The following is a 19,160-nucleotide window of genomic DNA, read 5'->3' as shown; positions in this document are numbered from 1 at the left end:
TAGTGTCTTTAACCCGTTGCGTGCTGGCGTCAGCCAACGGCCGTCGCGAGCACTACCTTCGGAGTGCTGCGCACGTCCGTTGGCCGACGCGGCCCCGCCCGTGCTCGGAAACTTCCGCACTGCGGCGGATTCTACACCGCGGTAAAGGGGTTAAGGAAGTCTTTACCGGAAGTTCAGGATAGGAAAATTCCAACTTTCTAAAAGTGGCATTTTCTAAGTTGTAATTTAAAATCCGACTTTGCCGTCAAAGAGAATTTTAATTAAAATGTCATAGATATCAAACATAAAATGCTTATCTATCCTTGTAGAAAAGTAGGATCTTCTTCTTATGGTTACTCCCACTTATTGCTTGATGTGATGCTGTTTTTGACTAGTCTGACTGGGATCCTGCTAATCAGGACCCCAGTCTATCTGCTTTCTCCCTAAATTATTATGGTAAGTACTTAGGTAAATCCCAGATACGATACCGGGGTACCCTTGTCAGTCCTTAGTATAGGGTACCCATGTACCCAGGGCATAGGTACCCTAGAGGTCTCCCATGGGCTGCAGCATGTATTTATTATGCCTCCCATGAAAGACCGTTCAAAATGGAACTACAGGCCTGTCATTGCAGCCTGTGTGAGTTTGTGCTTACACCACTTACTAAAGGTATAGGTTTACTATATCTTGGGTCACTGCACTTAAAACATATAAGTCACCCCCATAGCAGGCCTTTGCAATCCTGAAGGCAGGGTGCTTGGTTCTAAGTGAGAGGGTGCTCCTGTACGAGAAGGACACCACTGCAGCCTACGGAGTCCATTCTCCCGGGTTGTCAGTGAAGCAGCCATATACTATATAGAGGGGCATTGAGTATTTACGCGATGATCATCTTGAAAGCGGCTGCAACGAACCCATCATGTTTGGTATCAAACATGTTGGAATCATACCCCCACACAGTAAAAGGTGTGGGGGAATGATTCCAAGCAACGGCAGAGCCCTCCGTTGATTGGAATCATGAGGCTCACAGTGTTCCCGATGCCAACCGTCCAGCCCGGGACAGCACAAAATGGTTGCTGCTGACCGGAGACACATTTCTGCCCTCCTGCTGCTGAGCCAAGCTCGAGCAGAGGAAGGTGGAACAGTAGGCATCCTGTCAATAAGACAGAATTTAGTGTATTGGGACCGGGAGGGTGCGCTTGCCAGCCCCAGAAAGTCTGCTTCAGGGGCACATTTGGTGTCCCTGTGCATAATCCAGGTCAAACCAGTTCTGGGAGCCATTGGCTCCTGCTCTGGCTAGCAACTGGACAAAGGACATGGGAGTAACCTCCCCTCTCTCTCCAGACCCTCCCTGGATCTTACCAACCCTTTCCCTGGGGTACTTAAGGGCTTACCTGGGTGTAGGTCCCTAGATTTGTCGTGGAATAAAATTTAGAACTGACACCACTGCACTCCTACTCTGGGCACTCTGGACTTCGCTGGACTTCGTTTGTGCCTGACATCGCCTCCCTTCCAGAGTGCTGCATCGTCTGTGCCTGTGCACCATACAGGATCCGTACAGGACCTGTGGAGCATCCAAGACACTTGAAAGAATCTCCCTTGAAGTGAAGGAGTCACTTGCATGCGCAGGCACCTCAACACTGCTGACCGGTCTGCTGATCCCGAGGTTCTGTGGACTCCGAAGGGTTCAACAACACAGGTGGTGGTTACCCATGTCCCTCGAGGCCCGAGCTGTCCTCTCACCTAGTTTGAGACCATTATCCCTCGTGGGGCGGCATTAACCAAACCCCTGTGCACTGCATTCTTTTGCAAGTTCAAATGGTTGTTGGAAACTTTGCGACAAGTGCATTGGGCTCCAAGTAGCCCCAACCTCCCGCAACCTCTTCCACCAAGATCTTCAGCCACACCGCCTTGTGGGCACCGTGGCCTGCTCCTTTGGTGAGCTGCTCGAGATTTTCCCGTGACTCCAGTGCCTTCAGCCAGTGGGTCCATCTGAGGGTCACTTTTGTTTCCTTTGGGCTCCCCTGCTTGGGGCCTGTCCTGACTCCCCTGTGTGCGGTGAGTCCCCTGTACCTTGCTGGTCCCAACTCTGCACCTTCTTGACCTTCTGCGTGGGTTGACTCTGCCAAGGCTTGTTGGTGCTCCTGCTGGACACCGACCCCTCAGCACTCGACATCCTTTGTGGGACAGCTTGTTTCCGGGTCCTGGTCATCCTCAGTGTTGCCTGGTCCTCGCAGCAACAGAGTCAAGGTCATCGTCATCTTTCCTCAAGCACCCGACATCGGAGGGCATTCATCTTTTAGGGCTACTGGTCACTCCCAAGTGACATAGACTCTGTCCCCTCTGCTTTCAGATACTCCTCTTCAAGAATCTTGTTTGGATTCCCACACACACTTTCTCCTCTTCCAGCAGCAGCACTTTCTTGAAGTCCAGCAGCAGCACTTTCTTGAAGCCCTCATTGGGTTCAACGGTGGTTTCTGACACCACTTCACCCCTATGCACCCGGCGTCCCTGGTGTAGGTAACATGGGTAGTAGGGTATTCACAGGTGGGGTGGCTCTCCAACCTTCTAACTCCCAAGGAGTTTCTTCAGGGTCTGTTAGAAGGGTCCCATATCTTTTAAAATCTAACCGCGTCTTGCTTATAGAGTTGTACGGAACACTTGGTTGTGTACTCACACTGCACACGCTCTCCGTGGGGTCCCTATCTACTTACGTGGGTGATTCAGTGGGTTCCCAGCGATTCTACGTCATCTCTGCATTGTCCTGACTTGAGTCGTGATTCTTATACCACTTTCTTAATATATGGTTTGTTTCCCTCCTGGGGTCCACTGTGTATAATGTGCTATTTACTGCATTTCTAACTAAAGTATTGTGTGCATTGTGTTTATCTCAGTGTTGGAGATACTTTAACATTCTAGAGAGTATTGTGTAATAAATACATATTTTTATAAATATTTGGTGTGCTTCTTTTTCACTTAATCTATACAATAGGATTGCATTCTGGTGAAACAAGCTGCTTTACACTCATTCAGGGCTAAGCCTGAAGGCTGCTTTCCACAGCTACCACTTTGAGATCTTTCTAAGGTTGTCTAAGACCTCTTAAATCACTATAAGTATTTTCTGGTCTGGTGCAAGGTGCCCACTTACATAAATGTACATCATATTTCAGGCCAGCTTCTCACAGTCCTCATTCAAAGATTAGCACTTAGTAAATCTAATTAGTCATCCCACTGTTATCCTAGGGGGACAGATAGGACTCACAGCAGTGAAATACGAATTGAAGAGTATTTCACTACCAAGACAATCAAAACCTAAAAGTACATGTCAAACCTTTTAATTACAATGCACCATGCCTATAAGCTACCTAGGGTCTATCTCACTGGTGACTTATGTGCAATAAAAGGGGAGTTTAAGGCTTGGCAAAGGGGTTAGATTGTCAAGTCGAATTGGAAGTTGTAACTGCATTCAGGCTGCAATGGCAGGCCTGGGACATGTGTGTGGCACAATGTGTGCTGCAGGCCCACTAGTAGCATTTAATTTACAGGCCCTGGGTCCACTCTACAAGGGACCTGTAAGTAAATAAAATATGCCAATCAGGTGCAAACCAATTTAACCATGTTTAAAGGAGAGAGCACAAGCACTTCAGCACTGGTTAGCATTGGTGAAGTTCACAGAGTCTTATGGCCAACAAAAACGAATTCGCAAAAGCCTAACTAGCATGAATTATGAATATTTATTTTTAAATCCTTCCGATTTTGGTATTATAAGTTTATAAGTATTATAAGTAAGAAAGTCCTTCAGAAGGCTTTATATGCATTATACAGAAAAGCTACATACGACAAAGAGATTCAGATATATGCATATTGAGAATATTTCCCATGTCCCATCTAGCTATCTTCTAAAACCCATCGGTCGTTGGGAAAGGGATTTGCTTTTTCGGCTGAGGATTGACACAATGATTTTTTTGCTTTGCTTTCCTGTGGGGTACAATTCTAACCTTGATTATTTGCCATGTCCCTGTAATAGCCAATATAGACAATCTATGCTGCACTTTTTATTCTTCTGTAGTTACTAATTAAAATACACCAAAAGGTTTTTGATACCATACTTTAAGGCTACACCTTTGATTGATTATAAGGTAGCTTATGGGAAGGTTATTGCCTTGGAAGATGAAGAGCTAACCTTCCGGGTCGGATCCTTTTTTAAAGTTGCAGTGTGCACCCGTAACCCAATGTGCACTCCTTGAAGTCTATTATTTTTACTTTCGCTCTTTATTGTATTTCAACTTCTTTAAACAAACTTCTTGATGAATTTTTGTCTTGTATTTGTACCTTTTTAATGTGCATTGTATCATTGGAGGACCTGTTGTAATTGAGTTTTCAAAGAATATTTATTGATAGAAATAAGGGTGTCAATACAAGATACAAAACATTAATACATCTCGTATAAAAAAATAAAAAAAATCAGTCAAGAAATTACTACAATATTATTAAATGAATTGGGCTTAAAAGTAAAACAAGTAAAGTGATATAGCGCAATCATGAAAAAACAATAGAATACTGAAGAATGAGAGAACGTTTAGAGAGTTCAAGGGGGTTTTGAAACTTCCTGTTGAGTAGGCTGCAGTCAAAAGGAACGTCTAGCACAAACATCAAGATACATCGTAACAGGTAACCATAAGTCCAAGCGTTTCGCTGCCATATGTGTAGGATATACAAAGGAGGTATCTAATCTGTGATTATGGCAAACATTATACCACCATGCTCTAAAAGAAATTCTTGAAAAGTCTTTCCAATTAACTGTAATTTGCTGAAACGCAACTGCTAGTAACAGATCTATGATTTTAACATTGAGCGTAACATTTTCCCACCAAGAAGAAAGGCTTCCCAGAAAAACATGACTGAAAGAGAAAGAAATTTTAGTTTGGAAAATCAAGTTGAGTTGGGACCATACCTGTTTCCAAACGTTATGCACATTAGGACAAGCAAATAACATGTGAAACAAGTCTGCATTCGGGGAAGAACAGATCCAACAAACATCTGGTGATTTGGCAAATTTCTTGTTTAAATCATGCGGTGTAAAGAGAAATCTGTTATATAAGAAAAACAATGTCTGCGTTATATTAGCTGCTGTGGATGATTTACGAATTAATTTTAACCCATATATTATTCCATAAGGACACTGGCCAGGACGTAGAAAAATCACATTCCCACAACTCTTCTACTTTGGATTTTGGCCGTACAATTTCAGTGCTATGTAGATACCTGTATATAACGGAAGCCTTGGATGTGGTCTTTAAGAAGTTATGAGGCAGATGCAAGAGTAATAAGAGAGGCATGTGTGGTAGGCAGCTGGGTATAGATAGCCATCACTACTTCTTTAAGCAAAAGGTATTTGTGAATAAAGGAGGTGGGCAAACTAAATAATTGACTGAGTGATGAAAAAGATATGAAATGTGACTGTGAAAATAGCTGATGTATTCAAATTAAACCTTTCTGATGCCAAGTCCTCCAATAAAATAGTTTGTTCTTAATGAGTAAATTTTTGTTGTGCCAAATGGTGGATTTGACAAAGTCGTCAACAGTCCTAGGAGGAGAGGTAGAAGAAGATAAAAGTAAGTTGGATGTTAATTTGATTATGGGAGTAGATAATACTTGTGGCTTACGTGAAAAGGAAAGATATTCAGTGAAGGAAAAAGGGGACAGGAAGAGACGTTCAATTGTCGTCCATAGAGGGCAGTCTTCTGTGGGGTCTCGTAACCAAAAGGAAGCTTGACGTAAAAGGAATGCTTCCTGATAAGCTGGAAAATCAGGAAAGTTAACTTCACCGTCCGATTTAGGGCGTATTAGTCAAAGAAGGGACATGTGAGGCTTTTTATTATTCCATAAGAAGGAGGAGAGAGTAGAGTTAATCCTCTTAAAAAAGTTAGTGGGAATAGCAACTGGGATATTAGAAATGGTGAACATAATTATAGGAGATAACATCATCGTTATGGTGTCAAGGCGGCCCCACCAAGATAAATAAAGAGGGTGCATCTGGCGGACAAGTCCGAAATCTTTTGAATGCATTTATTCATACAAAGTGATACTGTATCTGAGATTGAGGAGGTAAGATGCAGACCCAAATATTTAATGTGATTAGGACTCCAAGTGAAGTTAGGGGCTTCAAAATCTGATTTAAAAGTGTATTTCGTTAAAGGTAGAATCTCACATCTGTGTCGTTGTTCAATTTGTATCCAGAAATGTTTAGAGTATTCACTCACCTCTGCTAGAAAGGCAGGGATTGAATCACTTGGTGTAGACATAAAGAGTAAAATGTCATCAGCGTATGGTGCAAATTTAACGTGGGAATGTAGTGATTGAAAACCATGGATATTGGGGTTCTGACGTAATTTGGAAAGAAAAGGTTCCAAGGCCAGGTTAAAAAGGAAGGGGGATAGAGGGCATCCTTGTTGTACACCTCTTCCCAAATTAAAAAATGGAGACACTAAACCATTGGCAAAAACCGCCGCACAGGGAGTGGAGTAAAGAAGGGTAATTAAGAAATAAATTTAGGGCCAAAACCAAACCATTTGAGGGTATAGAACAAATAAGTCCATTCAACTCTATCAAACGCTTTTTCAGCGTCCAGTGTAATTGCTACAAGGGGTTGTTTAAAGTGTGAGGATTTGGATAGAATGTTAAAAAGGAGTCTTGTATTATCAGTTATAAATCGCCCTTTACCAAACCCGGACTGTTCTTTGCCCAACAAGTTTGGTAAATAGGAGTCCAATCGTATTGCCAATGCCTTTGGAAAAATGTTGTTATCAATGTTGACCAAGGAGATGGGCCTATAATTCTTGCAGTGCTTAGAATCCTTTCCTTCTTTGTGTATAAAGCATATGTGTGCTTCAGAGAAGGAGCCTGAGGAATTGCCTAATGTGGTGAAAGGGTCAATAAGGGAATACAACTTGGGCAGTACAAGTTTAGAGAAATGAAGGTAAAATTCGACCGTGAAACCGTCTGGTCCTAGCGCTTTGTCCCTCTGATGTTGGAGGGCTGTAAATAATTCCTGCTGTGTTAAGTCTAATTCCAGAGAAGAGAGATCGGGTGAGAAATTTTGAGGTTTATGGATGCTAGTGAAAAAATGGGAAAGGGATTGAGTAGTAGGTTGAGTTTCAGAGGTGTGTAGTGTTTTATAGATGAGAGAAAATGTGTTCAAAATATCAACATCCTTATGTTTCAAATCAGAAATTGCATCATAAACAGACTCGATATTTAGCTTATTATGTTTGACTTTTAAATAATTGGCCAAAATTTTCCCCGCTTTGTTTTTGCCCCCATAAAATTTTGCACTGAATTTTAACAGAAATAAAGAAGCATCTTCTGTAGATTTTTTGTTGAATTGCATCTTGGCATTAATGAGGGCTGTTAGACAATCATTAGAATGTGAAGTATAATAAGAGTGCTCCAATCTCTTAATCTTCTGAAGGAGGTCCCCAATGAATTTGCGTGCAATTTTCAGTTTTTTTGCAACAAAGCCAATTATAAAATCTCTTGCCCTGGCCTTAAAAGCATCCATAGGGTGGAAGAGGACGTGGAGTGAGTTTGGTTTATCTCAAAGAACTCATCAAAGAAACTGGTAAAAGAGGCGGTGAACTTTGGATCCAAAGAAGAGCGTTATTAAAACACCATTGTTTGGGGCCTGTAGCTTTAGGTAGAATATCAATGCTTATAGAGACAGGGGCATGATCTGATAATAGAATTGGGCCAATCTCTGCATTAGTAAGAGTCTGCGCAATATTATGAGAGACACAAATATAATCAATCCTAGACTGAGAGTAGTGGGAAGGGGAGTAAAAGGTAAATTATTTAGTGGTCGGGTTACAAAGGCTCCAGGCATCAAGAAGTTTATGTTGCCTGATCGCCTGAACGAAGGACTTGTGAGGTTTGGTAGGAATAAATGTGACTTTGGATATCCTGTCAATGAAAGGATAAAAAGTTTGATTGCAGTCTCCTGCTAGGATAAAATTGCTGTCCGTAAAGTGGGTGATATGTTTGGCAAACGTGGGCCAAAAAGAAGGTTCACCTTATGTGGGGGTGTACACATTCAGAAAAGAGATTGGAACACCCTTGAGAGATAATTTAACATTTAACCATCTACCATTCGCGTCAGACTCTTGAGAAAGCAAAGAGTATGTGAGGGACTTGCGGCACAATAACATCATTCAAAGTCAAAGTATCTTTATTCGGTTACAATTTAAAACCATCAAGGCACAGATCACATCACAACTACCTATTATACATTATAAATAAGACAGACAATAATACATATGCCAATTTTAAAGAGACCATTTGCTGTCCATAGGTACGCCCCCCCAACCAAAAAACGCCCTTGGCTTTCAAATAAATACGTTAAAAAGTTTGTCACACACCAAAATCCATAGGTTAAAAATCTCATTTTACATAAAATACTTTAAAAAAGAAGAAGAGAAACAGCACTATAGTTGAAGTTTGTTTCTTTGCCTAATTGCCCCAGTGATATAACTAGCTACCCCAAAGCACACAACCGAGGAACCGAGCATTTGCAAATAGGCTAGAGCTGGCCTAACTTGCTCAAAATTAGCCCCTCTTAACAAACGTAAAATAAAATTCCTGCGCAGTGGTACATAGAAATCACAGAAAAAAAACATGTGGAGGGTATTCTGCTCTGAAAAATTATCACAAGGGCAGGGACCCAACGACCCCTCTTTTGAAAAGCCTTTTGGGAATGCCAGTAGCCAGAGGAGCATATTGTGTTTGAATCTTGTTAACACAAACAAGTGATAGGGTTTGTTTATGTAAGTCAGGTATGGCTGTATCTCTCTGCCTGAACTCAACATAACAAAACTCCTCACCGAAGGTTTGGTTAGTTCTGCCTCCTCCCTTGCTGACATTACTCTATTCAGGAACTGGGACTTCAAGTCTCTAATAGCCACCTTGCCAAGGGCTCTAGGGTTTGAAAACAGATCAGAACAGCCCAATGAGTCCATTTGTGTCTTAATATAGCGAATCCAAGGGATATCAGATCCTTTGTCTAAAGACACACAGTCCTGAATAATTATCTGTTTCAGATTTGGTGGCGGCTGAGCCCAGATTCTTAACCAACATAATAGCGGGGCAACCGCAATCTGATCTGAAATTAAGCCAGCACCTAGGTCCTCATGAAGATTAAAAATTGGAGTAGAGGCTGGGAGCGATAGCAGCTTGCGAAAGAAATCATTTTCTGCTGTCTGTATATCGCCAGTGTCAGTATAGACCCATACATCACTCCCACACGTAACCATCGGGAGGCACTTAGCATTATAGATATTTATGAGGGCCGGGAGTGGTTTAGAGCCTATACTTTGTGCAAATCCTAGTAATGACCCAGTCGCTCTGGCTAAAGTATTCTTTTTGTGAGCACGCTGCATAACCTATGATCGCCTAGATATGGGAAAGCAGGGACTTTCGTAAGTTCAATACCCTTGCAATAAAATTTTGACTTTTTAGCCCGTCCCTTTCCGATAGTCATAGAGTGTGACTTTTTGAGGTTAGTTATTAGGTCTAGAGAGTCCATAAAATCAATAAAACAATCTATAAGGGATTGTAACCCCCGCGACGTCCTAGCCACCAAAACGGCATCATCTGCGTACAGTAATGCCGGGATCCGTTTTTTAATCTACTCTGGGGACATCATTACAAGAAGAGATCAGGGCATCACCCAGTTTGTTAATGTAGAGTGTAAACAGCAGGGGTGCAAGAATGCACCCCTGTCGCACCCCTCGCTTGACCGGCCATGCCTCAGTTAGGCTGCCGTTCTCATTGTAACGAACAGCGGCCGTGGTATTTTCATGGATGGCTGCCAAGAAGGAAATCAAAGCCGGTTCTAGCCCAATACTATGTAGGGAAGCCCAAAGTTTTTGCCTGTTTACAAGGTCAAAAGCAGTGGATAAGTCCATAAAAGCTAAACGGATGTCCCCACGCTTAGCGACCGTGTACTTCCCTATTACTAGGTGTAGATTAAGGCATTGTCCCGTCGTGCCCTTTCCCTGCCTAAACCCATACTGCAGGTCCGATATGATGCTGTTTTTGTCTAACCAATCTGTTAGACGGGCGAGTACGGCCTTCCCCATTATCTTAGCTGCAGAGTCCAAGAGAGAGATCGGTCTATAACAGGCCGGATCCTCTCTTGAGCCCTTTTTAAAAATTTGGAATTATAACAGCTTTGGCCCAAGACTTGGGAAAGTCGACCTTGGTCGCAGATTTAAAAACAAGTGTCAGAATTCTAGCCCATACAATGGGATCTGCCCTATAGAGATCTGCCGGTACGCCATCTGGGCCTGGCGCTTTACCCTTTAATGTCGACATAATCGCCTCAGTCACTTCCTCCTCTGTGAGTAGCACATTTGAGGCGTGGATGTTATCCCCTTGTGAGATAGGCAACTCCTGGCTCACGTCAGTATATATGCCACTAAAATGTTCAACCCACTTTTCTGGAGAGATAAGACATCACTCAATTACGTTTGCCATCACCTGGAGAATAGAAAACATCACCTATCCAACCTCTCTTCAATTTTAAAGATTCGGAATCTGAAAGGTGAGTTTCTTGTAGGAAAGCAAAATCAACATTTAGTTTGGCTAAATGAGACAGAATTCTTTGCCTCTTAATGGGGGAATTTAAACCCTTAATGTTCCAAGTAATGACTCTTAATGACATGGAATATTAGAAACACATCGATCCAGAAAAATGAGAGAAAGAACGGAGAAAAGCCCAAATCATCTAGGAGACAGTGATAAATAAAAACCAAGGAAAGAAGAAAAGTAGTAGCAAGGTGAAAGTCACACTGAAGATGAGAATGCTGACCAAAGAAGACAGCGACGTGAGAAAAGTCATAGGAAGGCAGGAAGAAAGCGACACCCAAAAATAGAATACAAAATGAAGATAAGAAGGGAAGTAGGAGAATATTTGGAAAAGGGAATAAAGGAGGGGGAATAGGACAACATGTAGGAACACAAACATGTTAAACAAACAGAAGGAAAACATACCTACAAAAGGGAAAATCAAGGAAACACGATCCGGAAAACATGAGGAGGGAGGTGGAACCACATGGAGTAGGCGGTACGCCCAAGGTCAGCCGAACAGGGATCTGGGAAGACGCCACGGAAACAAGGATATAAAATCTGTGAAGACAAAACACAATAATGATAAGAAGGATTATTAGAAAGGACAGTACCAAAACGAACCAACATGAGCAATAATCAAAAGTGCAATAAAATATTTGACTTAGTAATAACAATACATTTGGCAGTTGTTTGGAAAACTGGGAGCTTCAGAACTTGGAATAAGAACCATTAGGAAAAAGAACAGAGCTTAGAAAAATACATTCAGAGGAAAATACAATCTCAAGTAGAGAATGAGGAGGAAGGTCTCGTAGAGTCCATAGTATTTGTTTGACAAGAATTTATGAAGCTTTGAAGACGTGCATGATCTTCGTATGTCATTGTTCGGTTGTTGTAAGTAACTTTGAAGAGGCACGGGTAAAAAGACCGCATCGGGCCCCAATTGACCGCAGATCAGTTCTCATGTTTAGAAATGCCTTGCATCAGGGAGGAGCTTCGCGTGCATCCAAGATGGTCGCGTGAGCACAGAGCTCCCGAGACCCGCGCCGCCCTTCGCAAATATCCTGACTATATCCTGATTCTGAAGATGGGCTTTTGAAGGCGACCTTTGGCTGACCTCAATATTCTTTTCCAAATTGAAATCGGACGTCGGGAGCCGCTTTAACATCGACTCGAACTTTTACGGCCTGCCCCGGGACTGGGCCGGGGGCTCTGCTGATCTTCAGGCCGAGGAGTAGTTGAACAACAACGGCCTGACGGGTTGTCCCCAGGGCGGCCTCATTTCAACTTTCAGTTTCACTATCCTACTCCGGGTTCTGCTTAACTGGCATCCTCTCAGATCTGCCCCGGATCCGGCTTGATATCGCTTTACTGTTTAGTGCCCTCTTCCGTGAACGTCTGGTCTCCTGCCCTGTTGGCATTTTTCGTTATTTTGGCCCACTTTCATATACTCTTGGCTTCATTGAGATCGGCCATTTTTACCAGGTCCCGAGGGCCCCTCCGGTGCGCTGTTTCCAATATGGCCACCAAACCGGACACCGAGAAGCACAAGACGAAAACGCCTCTCCGAGGGGGACAAACTCAAACCAATGTGATAGATCGCTATACCCATCCTAAAGGATCCCCCTACGGCACTGGCCGTACTCCTGAAGACCCCATGATGGATTCTGCGGCGCTTACGGAGGTTTCGCTTCAGGACGTCATGAGCGCCATCACCAGTATGAAGGCCTCCATGGGACAACAGTATGAGGCCCTCGCCTCCAAGATTGATACGGTGGCGGTCGATGTCACGCTGATTAGAGCGGACCTGGCGAAGACCAATGAGAGGGTCAAGGCGTTGGATTTGAAGACCTCCAGCCTGACTACTGATGTCACGGACATACAGACTGACTTGCGTTCTTCACGTGACTTGATGGCCCGTCGGCTCGAGGATTCTGAAAGTAGGGCCCGGCGCAATAATATATGCATCGTAGGTGTTCCGGAAAATCCCGAGGACGCTCCCACCGATCTCATGGTGGAAGACCTGGTCCTGAATCACCTCGCCCCCGCCGGACTCAGTAAATTCTTTGCGGTTGAATGGGCCCATCGATCTCCTGGCGGGAAGCTGAAGCCGGGTGCCCCCCCCCGAGACCCATCATTGCCAGACTCTTCCACTTTCGGGACAGGGACGCTATCCTTCGAGCTTCTCGGGAGGGCGGCCCTGTGAAATTCGAAAACACCACTGTGAACTTCTATCCCGACTTTACTCCACTGGTTCAGCGGCAGAGAATGGGGTTTCAGGGAGTGAAGCGACGGCTGCGCGATTTGGGCCTTAAGTATGCTATGTTGTTTCCAGCCAGACTTCGTTTCGAATATGAAGAACGAACGTTTTTTTTCGATCGTCCGGACAATGTCAGTGACTGGCTTGATTCCTTGCCGAAAAGGGATAATCGAACTGAGCACCCCGGTGGCGCCGACAGCGGCTCGACGGATCAAGAGTGACATTGTAGTTCCCGACGTCTGAACTTTCCACCTGTTTGTCAGCTGAGTTTGGATAATTGTTCTTTCGTTCTATTTTAGGTTGGCCCGAGGGTGGCGGGGTGTACAAGGGTCTCTTCCGCCTCCTGGGTTCTTTGTGTAGATTAGTTTTATGGTGGGGCGACAGGCACACTGCAAGTTGGGGAGGCTTTTGGCAGGGGTGCAGGGTGGGGGGTGTTGTAACGGGTTCAAGTTGGGGGCGGTGGGGGGTGTTTGTGTGTTTGTCTCTTTTCACAAGGCATTGTATTGTTTTCTCATTTGCATCCATCATTGGGTCTCGTGGGGGTTGTGCTCTGTTTCCTTCTCGGGGATGGGGGGTAGTGAGTTGAGGCTGCTGTCTTGGAATGTTAATGGGTTGGGAGACAGGATAAAACGTGGGGTGGTGCTGCAGTTCCTTAGACGTCACTCCCCCGATATTGTCCCTTTACAGGAGACGCATTTAATTGGTAACGCATGCCAGGCTATGAATAGACGTGGATACCGCCTGGTCGCTCACTCTGGATTCACCTCCGGCTCCAGAGGGGTGGGCATTCTAGTCCGGTCTTCTCTCCCCCTTGAAATTGATGAGATAACACTCGATGACAGGGGGCGCTATGCGGCGCTCACTGGTAGATGGGAGGGTAAGACACTTTCTATACTCGCAACGTATGTCCCTCCGGGCCTGCAGGTGTCCACCTTTGCTGACCTTGGGAGGCTCGTACTGGGGCTTCCTGAGGGTCTTTTGATTCTGGGCGGAGACTTTAACTCCGTGGTCTCTGGCATTTCTGATCGCTACCCTTCCAGGGATTTACCTAGGTCTCAAATGTGGTTGAGTGATTTGCTGGAAACCTTTGGACTCGTAGACAGTTGGAGATTGATGCACCCCACGCAGCTGAAATACACTTTTCACTCGGGGGCCCATGGTAGTGTCTCCAGGTTAGATTATTTTTTAATACCAGCAGCCCAATCATCCTCCATTAGAGAGATTTGTCATCTTCCCTGGGGCATTTCTGATCACTCCCCCCTGTGGCTTTGTGTTGAGACTGGAGTGGGTAGTGAGGGTAGAGTGGCTCCTATAAACCCCTGGTATCTTCGCAATCCTAAAACCCGCTCTGAACTGATAAAATCTATTGACCATTATTTCAATGAAAATGTGGGGTCTGTTTCTTCCTCTGTTTCCTTGTGGGAGGCTTTCAAGACGGTCATCCGCGGACATTCTCTGTCGTTGATTGCTGCCGCCAAGAAGGCTAAATATGAGGAACTTCTACGCCTCGAAACCGACATAACTGTGCTCGAGAGTGATCTTGCAGATGGTGTTACTCGTTCTAAATTGCATTCCCTCAGTCTGAAACAAGCTAATTATAGAGCCCTTGTGACCGATGCGGCGAAAGTGATGAGCAGAGAGCAACAAGGCAGGATATATGATGTGGGCGACAAGGCTGGTAAACTGATTGCGTGGCTGGACAAGAGAGAAAGAGTGCATCGTGTCGTCCCTGTGATTGAAAGGTTGGATGGTGAGTGTGTCACTGACCCGGCTGGTATAGTTGAATGCTTTGTTGACCATTTCCGAACTGTGTATGCCTCGGTCAGTGATGGGGATGAGGCGGATTCCCAATTGTTGTTGCGGGACATTGCACTGCCTCGCATTTCTGATGATGATAGAGATCTAATGGATACGCCTCTTACGGTAGACGAAGTTGCTATCGCCATACGTTCCCTTCGTTCTGGTAAGGCAATGGGCCCTAATGGTTTGCCCATCGAACTGTACAAGCTGCGTCCCGACAAAATGGCGCCTTATTTAAGGGGTATGTTTCTTGAGGCTTTCGACTCTGGTTCCCTTCCCGTTGATCAGCGCTTAGCTACCATCGTTGTTATCCACAAGGAGGGTAAGCCGCGCGATCGTTGTGCCTCATATAGGCCCATTTCATTACTTAATGCCGAACCCAAAATACTGGCCAAATTGCTAGCTAATTGATTGAATAAGGTGATTAGCGACTTGATCCATCCGGATCAATCTGGTTTCATCCCACACAGGAATACCGCCCTTAATCTTCGGAGACTTCACGGAGTTCTTGCGAGAGCTGAGACTCTTACTGAGCCGGCCATTTTGGCCTCCTTGGACGCCACTATGGCTTTTGACACGATAGAATGGCCTTATCTTTGGGCGGCTCTTTCCGAATTTGGGTTTGGTCCGACATTCATCGCCTGGGTGAGGCTTCTATACGAGCGGCCCCTGGCCCAGGTGGTTGTTAACAGGAGGGTCTCCAGTGTTTTTACACTTGGGCGAGGCACTCGGCAGGGTTGCCCGCTGTCCCCGTTATAATAATATAATAATAAGGGTAGCTTGTAGAGCGCTTGGTTACGCCAAAGCGTGTCCCCGCGCTGCAACTGAAGAACTCTATGCGAGGTGGAGATCAGGGATCCTTTATCTAGAGAACAGGTGTGTTTTTAGGTTCTTGCGGAAGCTGGATTCGGATGGATCCAGACGGAGATGGAGAGGGAGGGAATTCCAGCTTTTCGCTGCCAGATAACGGAAGGAGCGTCCGCCCATACGGGCTCTTTTGACCCTGGGAACCTGAAGTAGGCCCTCATATGAGGAGCGCAGCTCGCGTGCAGGTGTATACCTTGTCACTAAGTTCTGGAGTGGAATAGGAGATTTCTTAGCCAGGATGCGGTGGCATGTACAGAGGGCTTTGAATTCCACTCTGCTCTTTACTGGCAACCAGTGGAGGGTCTTGAGAGCGGCTTTGGTGTCTGATCGTTTAGGGATTTTTAGGATGAGACGGGCAGCCGCGTTCTGTATTACCTGAAGGCGATTCATGGCTTTACAGGTGGTACCCAGGTAGAGTAGGTTGCCGTAGTCTAGGCGTGATGTCACAAGGGCGTGTACCAGTGTTTTCCGTGCTGACATAGGAAGGAGGTCAAGGACCTTCCTTATGGTTTTTAGGACACCAAAACAGACGCCTGCAACACGGTCTATTTGGGGTCCAAAAGATAGGTCAGCGTCGAGCCATACGCCAAGGTTTTTTACTCCCTGGCGGGGTATGGGAGCTTCATCCAGACAAGGAGGCCACCACGCCGATGACCAAACAGATGGGTTCCCCCCCACGACGAGCACCTCGGTCTTGTTGCCGTTTAACTTAAGGCAGTTGGTGGACATCCAGGCTGCAAGTTCTTGCATGCAGTTCCTGAAACTGTCCATCGCAAGACCGGGTGCACGCGATAGGGAGATAGCCAGCTGCGTGTCATCGGCGTATGACACGATGCTCAATCCGTGACTCACGGCAATTGAAGCCACTGGAGAGACATAGAGATTAAACAGGGTTGGGCTCAGGGACGAACCCTGGGGGACGCCCTGTCCCAAACCCAGTCTCTCGAGTAGTGGTCGCCCTGGCGAACCTGGAAGCTTCTCCCTGTCAGGAAGGATTGTAACCATTGGAGTGCAGCTTCGGATATACCTCCGTTGTTCAGACACTGTAGCAAGTTGTCGTGCGCCACAGTGTCGAACGCTGCACTCAGGTCCAATAGGATGAGGGCCATGGTGTGTCCCTCATCTACCCCCTGACGTAGGGTCTCAACTGCAGTAAGCAGTGCGGACTCTGTAGAGTGGCGGGGGCGGAATCCGAATTGGGTGTCGTGCAATAAGGCAGCCTTTTCCACGAAGTCCATTAGTTGTTTATTGACCGTCTTTTCAGCCACCTTGGCTAGGTAGGGCAGGAGTGAAATTGGGCGGAGATTGTCAAGTTTCTCAAAACTGATGGTCGGTTTCTTCCTGAGGGGCAGAACAACCGCCTTTTTCCAGTCCCTAGGTACTGTCCTGGTGCTAAAAGATACATCGAGTACATGTCTAATGTATGGTTCTAGTACCCTTAGACTATCCGTCAGGCGTTTGGGTGTGGTTGGGTCCCGCGGAGAGCCCGACTTCACCGACCTACAGATTTTTAGAAGATCTTCCGTGGGAGGGGTTCTAAAGTTGGTAAGTCTTGGTTTATCTCCCCACTCCCTTGGACTTTCAACAAAGTCTGCCCCGGTTTTGGACTGCGTAGGGAATGTTGAGTAGATTTTAGTTATTTTATCTGAGAAAAAATCTGCGATTTTGTCACACAATTCTGGCGAGCAGTCATCGGGGGCAATAGCTGGGTTGCCACTTGAAAGAGTTTTGTAGAGTGAAAACAGCTCTTTCGTCGAGTTACCAGCCTCACTGATCCTAGTCGTAAAGTATGCTGTTTTCGTCTTTCTGATTAGTCCATGGTAGGTTCGTCTCTCGGTTAGATAATTCTTTCTGGTTTCTTCAGAGAGAGTCTTGCGCCATTCTCTTTCGATTCTTTTCAGTGCGGTTTTCTGAACTCTTAGTTCAGTGTTGAACCACGGGGCAGTTTTGTTTATGCGTCCCCCAAATTTGGTTTTTAGCAAAGGGGCTGTGCAGTCTAGTGCCTGATTAATGCGTGTGCAGAGGTTAGCATTGGCCGTGTCAGCATCCTTCCCTCCTGGGCTTCCTCCTTTCGTTAATTCTGCACAGAATTTAGACTGAGAGAATGTAGCCCATTTCCGTTTGAGGTGGTACATAACTGGTGGCTGTGGGGGTCTGCTTCCAGGGATTGGTATGGAAAAAGGGACCAAGTAGTGGTCCGACCAAGGAATGGGAATGGGGGTCATAGCTTCCGCTTCCCCCCAGTTGACAAATATGGGGTCCAGCAGATGACCCAGTTGATGGGTAGGGCCTTTAACAATTTGGGTAAGTTGGAGGGCTTTCAGTGCCTGACAAAAATTTTTACTGACGTGGTCTGATGGGTTATCAAGATGAAGATTGAGATCCCCGAGTACCAGAAACTTGTCATTGCACAGTGCGGTTTCCATGATTCCTTCAACCAAACTCTCCTTGAATCTAGCTATGGGGCCTGGGGGGTCTGTAAATTAGTATGCCCTTTAGTGTGTAGTTATTATTCACTTTGACAGTGAAGCTCCCTGCTTCACTGTCCAGGATGGGAGAGCTATCTAGCTGGCATCGTAGGTTTTCGCGGGCTATAATTGCGATTCCACCTCCTCTGCCTGTGGGTCTATCCAGTCTATGTATTGTATACCCTCCCGGAGTTGCCTCAAGGGCGTATGGTGTAGATTCATTATCTAGCCATGTCTCTGTTAGGAACACAAGATCCCATTGGTTCTCAGTAAGTAGATCATATAGATCTAGCCTGTGTTTTCTCGGTGAGCGTACGTTAAGCAGTCCGCAGTGTATGGTATAGTTCATATTAGTTGTATTCTTACCGTGGTCGAATGAGAAGTGACAGTGTTCACAACCCATATGGTTTTCCACGCATAGACTATGCTTGCATGAATCATCGATTTTGTGGCATGCGTTGAGTAGATCCTGCTTGCTCCACCGTATGTGGCCATTCGGAGGAGCAGGGGTTGTGGCCCTGGACCGCGTACGATCGCGGACGGGCGCAGACGGGCTTGCCTTAGGCGCGCCTTCGGCGCGCAAACGGCGCTCCCGCTGCGCTCGTCCGCTGCGCTCGTCCGCTGCGCTTGCGTGGGAAGCACATTTAAGTAGAGGAAGGGTGGGCGTGGCCTAACGGGTGGGCGTGGCCTCGCGCTAGCGATGGCGGCCATGGAGTCTGCTGCAAGGAACAGCGCTAAAATCCGCTGTAAGTGCTTGCAGGAGTTAAAAATGCAGAGAAGATCTCTGAGTGGACACAAAGTTGTAACAAATGTAAAATAAACACTAAATAAGCAGTTTTAAAATCACGAGTCACACCACCTCCGGCTTTCCGCCTCAGAGGTCTTCAATTTCAGTAGGCGCGCTTGCAATCAGCGCTTTCATAGGCTGGGAGGGTGGGCGTGGCCTAACGGGTGGGCGTGGCCTCGCGCTAGCGATGGCGGCCGTGGAGTCTGCTGCAAGGAACAGCGCTAAAATCCGCTGTAAGTGCTTGCAGGAGTTAAAAATGCAGAGAGGATCTCTGAGTGGACACAAAGTTGTAACAAATGTAAAATAAACACTAAATAAGCAGTTTTAAAATCACGAGTCACACCACCTCCGGCTTTCCGCCTCAGAGGTCTTCAATTTCCGT

General features: G+C 45.8%; 1 protein-coding gene and 1 long non-coding RNA gene across 2 annotated transcripts in view; one reads left to right on the top strand and one right to left on the bottom strand.

Annotated features, from left to right (window-relative positions):
• Positions 1-19,160, top strand: part of DZANK1 (double zinc ribbon and ankyrin repeat domains 1) — an 846,943-nt gene that overhangs the window by 254,179 nt on the left and 573,604 nt on the right. The window lies entirely within an intron of this gene.
• Positions 4,442-19,160, bottom strand: part of LOC144763385 (uncharacterized) — a 106,896-nt gene continuing 92,177 nt past the window's right edge. The window contains exons 3-4 of the long non-coding RNA XR_013596213.1: positions 11,023-11,157; positions 4,442-5,066 (exon numbers count right to left, since the gene is read on the bottom strand). This is a non-coding gene — a long non-coding RNA (uncharacterized LOC144763385). The remainder of the gene's footprint in view (positions 5,067-11,022; positions 11,158-19,160) is intronic.

This window comes from Lissotriton helveticus, chromosome 6 (genome assembly GCF_964261635.1).
Source record: "Lissotriton helveticus chromosome 6, aLisHel1.1, whole genome shotgun sequence".
Lineage (NCBI taxonomy): Eukaryota > Metazoa > Chordata > Amphibia > Caudata > Salamandridae > Lissotriton > Lissotriton helveticus.
Note: the sequence above shows the minus strand (reverse complement) of the source record. Positions and strands in the feature narration are given on the sequence as shown.